The sequence below is a fragment of the Planococcus citri genome, chromosome 2 (assembly GCF_950023065.1).
Source record: "Planococcus citri chromosome 2, ihPlaCitr1.1, whole genome shotgun sequence".
Classification (NCBI taxonomy): Eukaryota; Metazoa; Arthropoda; class Insecta; order Hemiptera; family Pseudococcidae; genus Planococcus; species Planococcus citri.
In genome coordinates, this window is record NC_088678.1 from 58,773,267 (window position 1) to 58,784,181 (window position 10,915).

General features: G+C 37.3%; 1 protein-coding gene across 1 annotated transcript in view; it reads right to left on the reverse strand.

Annotated features, from left to right (window-relative positions):
* Nucleotides 1-9,739, reverse strand: part of Mid1 — a 53,760-nt gene extending 44,021 nt beyond the window's left edge. Inside the window, exon 1 of the mRNA XM_065351769.1 lies at nt 7,751-9,739. The gene's annotated coding sequence lies outside the window, so the exon portion shown is untranslated. The remainder of the gene's footprint in view (nt 1-7,750) is intronic.
* Between the last annotated feature and the right edge of the window lie 1,176 nt (nt 9,740-10,915).

Consider the following 10,915-nt stretch of genomic DNA (forward strand, 5'->3'; position numbering starts at 1 on the left):
AACCCCAAAAATGTTAGAGGCTCTAGAAAGGCTCAAAACTACCACTATTCGATTAAGTAGGTGAAAAAATATTATTTTGTTTTTTTGTGTGTTTTAGATAGGCAAAAAATGCATCAATTTGAAGTTCTTAAAGAGAGTTCTAAAATTAGACTCACACGATTTACTTTACACAAATTAAAATACATATGATTGTTTCAAAATTTTTAGATGTTGAAAAATTTGAATTTTTTCAATCCAGGGGCTTCGTGGAAAAGGGGTCTTGGTCAATTTTTTTCACTGATTTTTACAAGTTCAAATATAGTATTTTTAAAAAAATTCTCTAAGCAAACATTTTTCAATTTGTTTTTTTTTTCATGGAAGAACACTTCAATACCACCGAATATGATGGAATTAATTTAAAAAATATTTTTAATGCATTCAAAATTGTAAAAATGAAAAACAAAAAACAAAAAAATGACAAAGGCCCCATTTCCATGATGCCCCTCAATTTTTCAAAAATGTATATTTTAGTACCTACTACAACAGTGTATGATGATGAATATTTTCTATTTTTCTTGAAGAATTTCATTTTGAGGTTAAGTACTTAACTAATTATTTATTACTTATAGTGCTAGACTAGTTCATTTCACATGCTAAATCCATCGTACCTAGGTGGTATCATTTTCGATTTTTCATTTTGCATGAAATCCTGTAGACTGTGGGGCAGATTTTTGCTTTCTCAAAGGAAATGATAGGGATTGATTATGCCTGGTCAGATCAAAATCTTGATGTGACCGAATTCAAAATTATTGATTCAGTGGATTCAGAAAATGTTTAAATCTGATCAAATTCAATCAAATGTAATCAAACGAGTCTAAGTAGGTCTCATTAATGCTAATCAGACAGGTCTAAGCACAGCCGAGGAGATCTAATCAGATCTGATTATTTTCCTCCGGATGGGTATAATTAATCAGTTCAGAACACTCCCCCCCCCCCATATTTCATTAGATCTGCTGATGGATGAGCATGGAGTTTTTGAAAAGTTCCACACTGAATAAAACTCTCAACTTTTATTCAAAAAGAGTCTAAAATGGTTGGAGACTGAAGCTGGAAAATGATGGACCTGATGAGGTCTTGGATCTCAGGTGTGATCTGGTCTGGTAAAATTCAATCAAGTCTCCCTTCTCGGATCTGATTGAAATCATGTCTGAGCAGATCTAATTTGACCAAAACATTGATCTGAACATTACATCTAGGGAAAACTAGCCACGCCAAATTGGATCCATAGAATATTTGGATCAGATTAGATCTTATCAGAACCAATCATTTTCCACTTGGAACTTGGAACTCTTAATCAAAAATTTCAAAAGGATGAGTTCTTAATAAGCTCTTAAAAACTCCTTCTGACATTAATTTTGAATTCCATTCATTATCATCAATACCTATCGAGTATAATTCATCATCATTAGTCAAAAAACAATGTCGTTTCGAGCAAAAAGAACCAAGAAAAAATTTCAACTTTCTTGAAAAACTCTTTTTAAAAACAGTTGCTTTATTTTTCTAAATACTCTGCCCATACCCTGTATCCGCTCAGGCGCTCAAATATGACTGATTTCCGGAAAATCTTGCTGGCTGAAATCATGAAAATCTCAACACACTAGTAAAGGTTTTACAGAACTCTGAAGCGGTCGAATTTCACATTATTTTTTACGAAAAACTAAGAGGCATCAAGGAGTGTGGCAAACTTCAAAATTATTTTTAAAAATTTTCATTTTCTAAAAACGATCATAAATGGAAAACTTAAATGATGCAATCTCTCCTTTGATTTTAACGAGTTTACGTGTAGAACTCTGTTCCAGCTTTTAGAACTATCTGTGTACAAAATAAAATAAGTTGCCTATTTATCTACTTAATAAATGAAGAAACGAGAGAAAGGTTTAAAATCACCCTGTAGGATAGTTATAAACGCGATAACAAATAAATCCCAAGTTGAAATTTATAATCTCTGATCGAATACGTACACACATACTTCGTAGAATAATTAATCGAGGGTTCGCCCACATAATGGATACTTACAAGTATTAATACGTAGTTAACTATACTGCATACATATGGTCTTGTTTATTACGTATGTTTGTTAATTTGTCGTATTCGGCAATCGATTAACAAAAGTGCTTCTTCTCGATGAAATAATCGCTTTTATTAATTATTCAAACTACACGTACTAACATAATAATAATTAACGGGTTAAGATATTTCAAGAGGAAGCTCACACTCGACGAAGATTTTTTTTATCGTGCTTGTAATTGACCAATTATTATGTTCGTATATATATACGTACTCTATACTCTGTATACATATAACAAGTCGTTATCGTGATTATTATACACTCGGCACTACCTACTACAAACGTGAATTGAGTAAGATGAAGATTGGAGACAGGGAATCAATAGCACAAGAGGTCTCTTCTCGCGAATGTGATGTTTACAAAAGAACGAGCCAGCGATTCGAAGGTGTTTGTTGAATATTTTACTTTTTACGAGCACATATAAAACGAGCAATTTTTGATAGGCAAATTGTTGAGTGCGTTGACAATCCCGTTATCAATATGGGTTAGGGCGGCGTGAAATACGTGCTGGAAAATGGGACTTGAATGACATATTTCACGACTATTCATTCTCGACATCCTGAGTTAAAGTTGTACCTTTATACACAATAGGCAAATTGTCAAGCGGTTACGTGAAATAAGTTGCGGGCTATTTTAACGCGTCTTAACAAAACACCCTGTTTTGTGATAAATTCGTCTATTTATTTGAACATTGTAGGAAATTGCCGTTAATGAGATGGCGGGTTTTGTTCATTTTTGCCTGTGTTGTTTTTGTTCGTGCGGAATGTTTCCTCTCCAGGTTCGCTATAGATAAAATACATATATTATATTGTAGTTTTTTGTGGAGAAGTTTTAATTCGAGGATTATTTTGTGATGTTTTTTTTCGTTTCTTGGAATTGGTACTTTTTATTTATTCTGGACAAATACAAATACCTAGGAGCATTAAAAAAAATAGGTTTTTCAGAATTCAAAAACACCCGTTACTTCTTAACTAGATAATTAAGGAAAAATGTATTGAATCTAACGAGTAGTCCCACCTTTGAGTAAGTAATCCTGAAATCGATTTAAGCAGAGCCAAACTCAAACGGAAATATCTAGGTCATTCAGAAACTAATTTTTCACATAAACCTTGAGCATGGAGAACAAAAAGCAGCACCATAAAAAAATTCAAGATTGTTCAAAAATTACAAAAATTGATCAACATTCAAAATGATCACTGATCAGTCATTATTCCGTAAGGTCACATTTCTGATCACATCTGAGAACATCAAATTCAGAGGTATAATTTTTTCGAAAAAAACCTCAAAATTCCGAAGTAGGTGATCGAGAATGCCAGCTACAACTTCAGGAATCTTCTCCAGGACATATTTCAATTTTAGAGTCACTTTCCACCTAGTTTGAGGGCCATTTTTCAACGTGCATATGAAAACAGAGTAATTTTGATCGCAAATTTTTCTTCAAAATAATTTTCTGAAATCTTGAAATGGACCAGTTGACAGTTGAAATCCTGGGTAAAAAAAGTCATTTTTGACATGAGCAAAAAGATCATTATTTCTTAACAATTTAGAACTTTTTTTTTTTTAATTTAGGTTCTTAAAAGGTATTTTTTCCCACTCTAATAAATTTTTTTAACATTAAAAAAATTTATTTTTGTTGAAATATTTGGATTCTTAAAAAGTATTTTTGCACCCTATAGTCAAAATTGGGCTTCAACATGTGATTGTTATTCAAATGTAAAATCACACTTTGGTAAAAAAAAAGCAAAGTTGGTGATTGAGTGACCAAGAGTTCTCTTATCAGCTCCTTGATTTTTGTAGTGGATAAAAATAGTAGATCTCACGTGGACTCGAGATAAGTTGTCAAAGCCCAGACTTTTTTGCAGTTCGATATTTTGTGTTTTTTTCTTCTTCAACTTACTCGTAAATAGATTTTCAAGAAAAAGTAAAAACTGTTCGATTAAAGGAAATATAAATTTAAAATCCTGTATTAGCCACACTTTTTTGTTTGCAAATGTGATGAAATATTTGGAGCTAATTTTTTTTTACTTGATGATTGAAAACACAGTGATTTTTCCAAAACTGCATGGAGAATTCGAAATTAATTCTAGATTCAAATTGAATAATAAACCTTCAAATTTTCTTTCTATTTTTAAAAAGTAGAAAATATTCCTTTAATAATTTGGAGCGTTGAATTGTTCTTCATTATATTGTACTAATCTATAGCCAAAATGATACTCAAGTTTACATCGTCTATAAACACTCAAGTTTGGCTTTGAGATTTTGAAGCTAGGTTACTTCAGAACTGCAATTTGGCAAGAATTGCTTCAAACAAAATTTTTAGCCAATAACTCTGTTGAGATCTAAAAGGAGTCAGAAGCAAGCGCCATTTCGACATCTTTCTTCCAAAAAAATTGACCCGAGGGAAAATTATGAAATCACAAACGTCAAGAATTACCTACTTTTTATTAAAAAACATAGAAATTATGTTTTTTTTTCAGTTTTTTTGAATCCGATTCTATTAGATATTACATATCTGAGACCCTCCATTTCTGGACCCCCCCCCACTAAGTAAGAGCAATGGACAAATTTTCTGCTCCTCTTTCTCTGCAGCATTGATTGCAAAACCTGTCACTAAAATACGACAAAATATTACTTATACACAATTTCAAACTTCGATACATGTTCTCAAAATTTTTCATTTTTTCCCATAAAAGTTATGAAGATATCTTCCATGTCGTAAGGTTTTGGCATTTTGATCAGGTTCTAAAGAAGTGATGGGAAGGAAGGGTCAATCCACAAGCATCGAATCAAAAAAATGAGTCAATCTTTTAACCCATCAACATATTTTTATTTTTGAAGGAGGAGGGGGGAGGGAAGAGGTGCCTCATGCCCAGAACGAATTCTGAGATCCCATTATGAAAATTATAGTTCATTTACTTGAAAAGAAGATGAAAACGTGTTTTCTCTGTAATTTTTCAAATTTTTAGATGATGCTTCAAACTATTGTACCTAATCATCCTCAAAACCCATGCTTTCACTCATTGAGCTTTGTGAATTTTAATACTGATTGTGAATCTCTCGTATATTGTTTTTGAAATCCTGCAAACAGAATTGCTCAATGTTCAACTGACAAAGGAACCCTCCCACATGATAATCTGCGATTTGAATGAAACTTGGACAGGTGTAACAAGGACCTCAAAATACCCCCATCCTCCAATCTTCAGCTGCTGAAGTTGATTTTTCGATTTTTGACGAGCGTTTGAAGTTTTATGTACACAGGTATTAAGTCGTTCTGTAAATTCGAAAAATGGCCGTTTCTCTCCACACCACATGAACTTCAGCTACTGATATTTTGGCCAAATGGGTCTATGCTTGATACCTAATCGATTATTACTAAGTACCGTCGGCCGGATCTGGAATTATCATCAGAAATTGAATTTTTTGTCCATCTGGTGGTTTACATAATTATGCCATTGGAAAATTTGAAAGCAGTCTGTGCCGAATACCAAATCGACTCATACTATCAATGGCCGGACTCGGCCGTCCGTTCAGAAAACAGGATTTTTTACTGTTTTTTCTCATGTTATGTGTGAATTCGAAAATTGACCGTTTCTCCCCACCACATGAACTTCAGCAGCTGAAATTGTGGCCAAAGAGTCTATGCTTGATACCTAATTGATAAGTACTATCGTCGGCCAAATCTGAAATCATCACCAGAAATCAGAGTTTTTCACATAATATGAGAAAAACTAATAAAAAATACGCAATATCGAAAAATCAACTCCAGGAGCAGAAAATTGGGAAATGGGGTATTTTGAGGTCATCTTCCCACCTATCCAAGTTTCATTCAAATCAGAGATTATCTTGTGGGAGGGTTCCCTCGTGAAAAGTACAAGGCTCACCCTCCCTCTCCCATCGCAAACCTCCAAAGGGTTAGAACGACAGTCCAAATAAAAAAAAAAAATTAAAAGTTCTCATAAACCATCGGAGAGAAGTTGTTAGAAATCTGAGCGAAATCTTCCGGTTTTATTTTTGGTTCCAGGTTATATGGAATATGTGAACGCAATTCGTCGGTGTTAATACAATTGCATACTCAGTTCGCCGTAAAAACGCTTGGTATTACAGAAAACCTTTCCTACGAGATTTCTTTCTTACGAATCTGTCGAACTACCTATAATAATGTTTGTATTTAAAGATTGGTTGTACTTGGAGATAATCTGTTTGCAGGCCTTTGAATAAAATAGGTAGGAGATTCAAATTTAGTCACGAGACTTTGAAAAACTCAAAATTGAATTATCCAGAACAAAGTTTAATTTCCACGATAAATTATAAGCATTTAAAGATATTCTTGAAAAATCTGAAAAAATAACGACGAAGACCATATTATTTTACCCTCTTTTCAACGAACTAATTTTCAGAGGAGAATTTTAATACGGAGGAGGGGGGTGGTAAGTGGCACAAAGACCTCAAATTTTACTAAAAATTTAAAATTTGTAATTTTAAAAATGAAGTTACCAATTGATCTTTTAATTAGTTTTGAGTTCGCTGGTTCTCGAATATATATATTTTTCCCCATTCAGCTTCTCCGCCCCTCCACCATTCTCCTTGAAAACGGCCCAAACATAATGAAGATCAGTGGCTCATTCACCGCCCTCTTACTCCAATTTGAAAATTTTTTTGAAAATGCAATGCGACATGTCGATTCCTAATAATTCGAGGTCGCCGAGTTCAAATATGTACTTGTGTTACGGATTCGATGCTTTGGTGATCCTTAAATAGGAGGCCGGGGTATAGATTTGACTTCTTCCAACATTTGAATGCAACAAAACTATAATTCAGGTGCAGATTTCTCATCTAGTTATTTACTTTTTCGAGTAGATATTTAGCATTGAATCATGGTCAGAATTTCGCCTCTCCAGTTGAGTAATTTGTTCCTCGAAATGGAAATGTAACTAGTTGGAATTTCTAAGTCGAGATCTCGTGTGCTGGTTGGACGTCTAGAATTTAGGTCATACCTTACTAATGGCTATAAAGGCAAAAAATCATAGTTCTTAATTCGCCGCAAAAGAAGTAGGTTCTTGAAGGAAAAAATTGTTAATACGAGTTACCTACCTATTTATTTATTAAAATGCACCGAGAGTACGCTCATTGTCTCACTGTAATGACTACCTAACTAAAAGTGCTTATGTGATTGAAAAATTGTATTTTATAAGTTGATAAATTAAAGCCAAGTTGGTAATTTGTACTGTTCAGTCCTTCAAATCATTTATCCTATCGTTGATTCTTCGATTCAATAAAATCGTATGGTCTTTGAAGAGGGTCGAGTATTGACGCAGAATGTAGACTGATGACTTTTGTAGTGGGTACTTATTTGTATAAGTATTAGTAATTTCCAATTAGGTATATTTTATCGATAAAGAGGCATAACAAGTCCATTAACCAGCAATTTTCTGCGTAAATAGATGATACAATTACACGTTGTGCGTATCAAAAAGAACAAAGAAGAGGCGTTGGCGCGTATACACACTCGAGGCAGCACCGCACCGCAGCAGCAGATCAAAACGAGCAGTTTTATAAAGCTAATTACACGGCCATTTAAGTATAAGAAGAAGATGAAAAACAGGCAGAGATGAGAAGAATAGGAAACACAGTGATTCTACCAACCTGCTTTTGGACACAGGAGTAGGCACCCGGTTCGTAGTAACAGCAGCAATAACGACTGTAGCAGCGGCGGCGGTAGTGAAAACACTGGTCGGTGTTTCTGTGGAGGAGCGATATTGTCGTCGTCTTAATAGGCAAATAAAGGCGAATGATGTCACGAACGCTTTCGTCGAGGAGTAAAAAAAAAAAAGAAACAAAAAAAAACTTAATCAAAACAAGTAGTATACGAAACAATGATGACGCGACGCAGCGATTTGTTCATTCCGATACGAAGATATTATATTATCACAGTTGTATAACATAAAAAATGCTGTCGCGCGAACATGCAGAAGACGACTTTGCGGATGGATGATGCAGCAATGGTGATGTTGATGATGTTGCTGGTGTGGTGGGCGTCGGTGACTTTGTGCTGTTTGTGTTGATGGACTCGGGGACGACTAAACAGCCGAGCTTTTGAACCGGTTGCGAGTTCACAACATGGTTCGGTGATCGGAGACGATCGCGTCGTTGGTCATTACGCTAGATTCTCGAGGCATTGTAACGATAATAAGCCGGTGGTCGAGCCGCTGAACAGTTCAGGGCGATGATGGTGTTGGAATCGACGAATATTGCTCATGTTGCAGGACTTGGATGGTTGCAGCGATCAGAGCGATGGTGATTCACAAGATCAGCACGTACGATTTACATAACTATCGTTGGTTTACCTCCTATGGTTGAGACGAGAAGTGCGTGAACGCCCACCCTTTACGCATTTGTCGTTGTCGTCTGGTGTATCTACAGTATATGTACGATGATTTTTCACACGAATCGGTACCGTACCGGTCGGTCACTGATGAGATGATGTGCACTCACTCGGTTGCGATACGAGCTAGGGGTAATTTATCACTATAGAATCGCACCACCGCGCCCAGTTCTCGGTTTGTTTACGGATTTCGTCGCGATCGAATGCTTATTTTTACTATATAGCTGTACGCGGCCGATGTGCTGGCATATATACGAGGAAGAAGAAAAAAACCAACGCGCTAATACCGTTCGATATGAAAAACTACGTAACCGATCGCAATTCTCCGCCGACGAACACCATTGCTAAAGCTGCATTCGCGCGCCGTATCGTACTTTTGGCATACACGAGTATACGTCGTCGTCGTCGTTGCGCTCTGTGTATTATTTGTAGAGTACACTCTCTCTCTGGGGTTGTGCGTGGTGGAAAATGTGTGTGTGCGACGACTGCGATTGCGACTGCGACTTGGGCGACCACCACGACGGCGACAACGACGCGAAAATTTCCAACCAACGGAAAATTGTTGTACGCGCGTACGTAACGTACGGAAGCGACGACGAACGGAAAGCTTCGACGGAGAATAAGCGGCGAAAAAATTCGTAAGAAAGTGGAAAAATAACGCGCGCGAACGAGAGTGCCGTCGTGCGGTTTTTCCAAAAACGGATAAGAAGGGATTGTGCGAGAGCAGAGGAGCAGTGGCGGTGACGGTGGCGGCAGCTCGCGGCGGCGGCGGCTGTGGCGGTGGCAGAGTACAGAGCAGAGCAGAGTAGAGCAGAGCAACGAAATTCAGAGAGGAAGAACGTCCGATAGTTCACACAATTCGGTCGACGACGTACTAGCGGCGTTTTATGTACAATATATACGTAGCGCCGGAGCGGAGTGTGCGTGCGTACGATGTGTGTTTTCCACAGGCAGCGTTTGCGTGTACTGGTGTGGATGAGAGAACTTTTGGAGTGTACGAGGTCGTACCCTATTGGCGGTAGCGTAGCAGGGGTGCGGATCGAGGGCGAGGAGGATATTTGGAGCGCACAAGGACACCCACAACGATCGTCGTCGTCGTGTAGCACAAGCACAGCAGCGCGCACAGGCACACCACCGTGTAGGGGGTAGGGAGCGGTGCGGCGTGGTGGCGGCGGGGCCGCCGCCGCCGACAAGAAACCGAAAGAAAAAGAGACCGAGAGTGTGGACTAGAAGTTGGTTTTCGAGAGCTGGCGGTTCCATATCCCGCGAGTAAAGTGCCGTTTGTTCGCTTTTACTCATCTTCCAGCTCGGCGAAAAAGGCCCAAACGGATTCTGCGCTCTTTTATCTCGCCCTATAGCCGAGCTCATGCGTGTTGAAATTTCCCAACATCGTATCAATCGATCGACACACTCTTTGCCTTTTTTATCGCTCACAATTGTAACACCTTTCCATTTTCTGTCGCCTCTGTCCGCTTCGCCTTCGCCTGCCTGCCTGCCTGCTTTGCTGCCTGCTTCTTCAGCACCGTCATCGTCATCATCATCATCGTCGTCGTTGTCGTTGTCGTCGTCGTCGTCGTTCTACGTTATGTATACCTACTCTGTTGTAGTGTATTTACCTACCTATATCCTTTCTAGAGAAATTTAAAATTCTAGAGAAGTTGAAAATTGCACTAGGAGCTTCAAAATGGTTCGAAACGGGGAAATTTGGATTCGGGGGGGGGGAGAGGGTTAATCCTGACGAAAAAACTCGTTCGTGTAAATTTCAAAAATTTGCTTTTCAACTGGATGTATCTGCGTGGAAATTGAAAAATTGGTAAAAAGATTGATGAATTTCTAATATTCCTGATGGAGAATTAAATTGATTTTACAATATTTTGTACATACGAGTAGGTTTTGAAAACTTGAAGAAATGGTAACGAAGTCTTCATATTTTGTGCCAGACTTTTAAAAACTTGAGAATTAAAATTGATCAATTTCCAACATTTTGAATATAAGTGGGTAGGTATCTGATCTGATTTTACAAATTACCTACTGCTATTTTTTTCGTAAATAATTGCTGATGACTTTTTGTAAGCCTTTTTTTTTCAAAAAATGGCGAGAGGAGGGGAGGGGTTTGTTGAGACGGCGAATTCATTTCCGGTGCCAGATTTAGTTACTCCGGAGTACATCCTTTTGCTGAAAATGATCAATTTTATTTTGAGACTCAAAATTTAGCAAAAATTGTATTTTTACGACGTTTTCAGGCCAATTTGAGGTTGCTGAGCACGAAAATGACTTCCAAAAATTTGAGACTCAAAATTTAGCAAAAATTGTATTTTTACGACGTTTTCAGGCCAATTTGAGGTTGCTGAGCACGAAAATGACTTCCAAAAAAAATCGCCAGTTTTTGACGAGAGTGACCAGAGCTTCAATTGGACACCGGATTT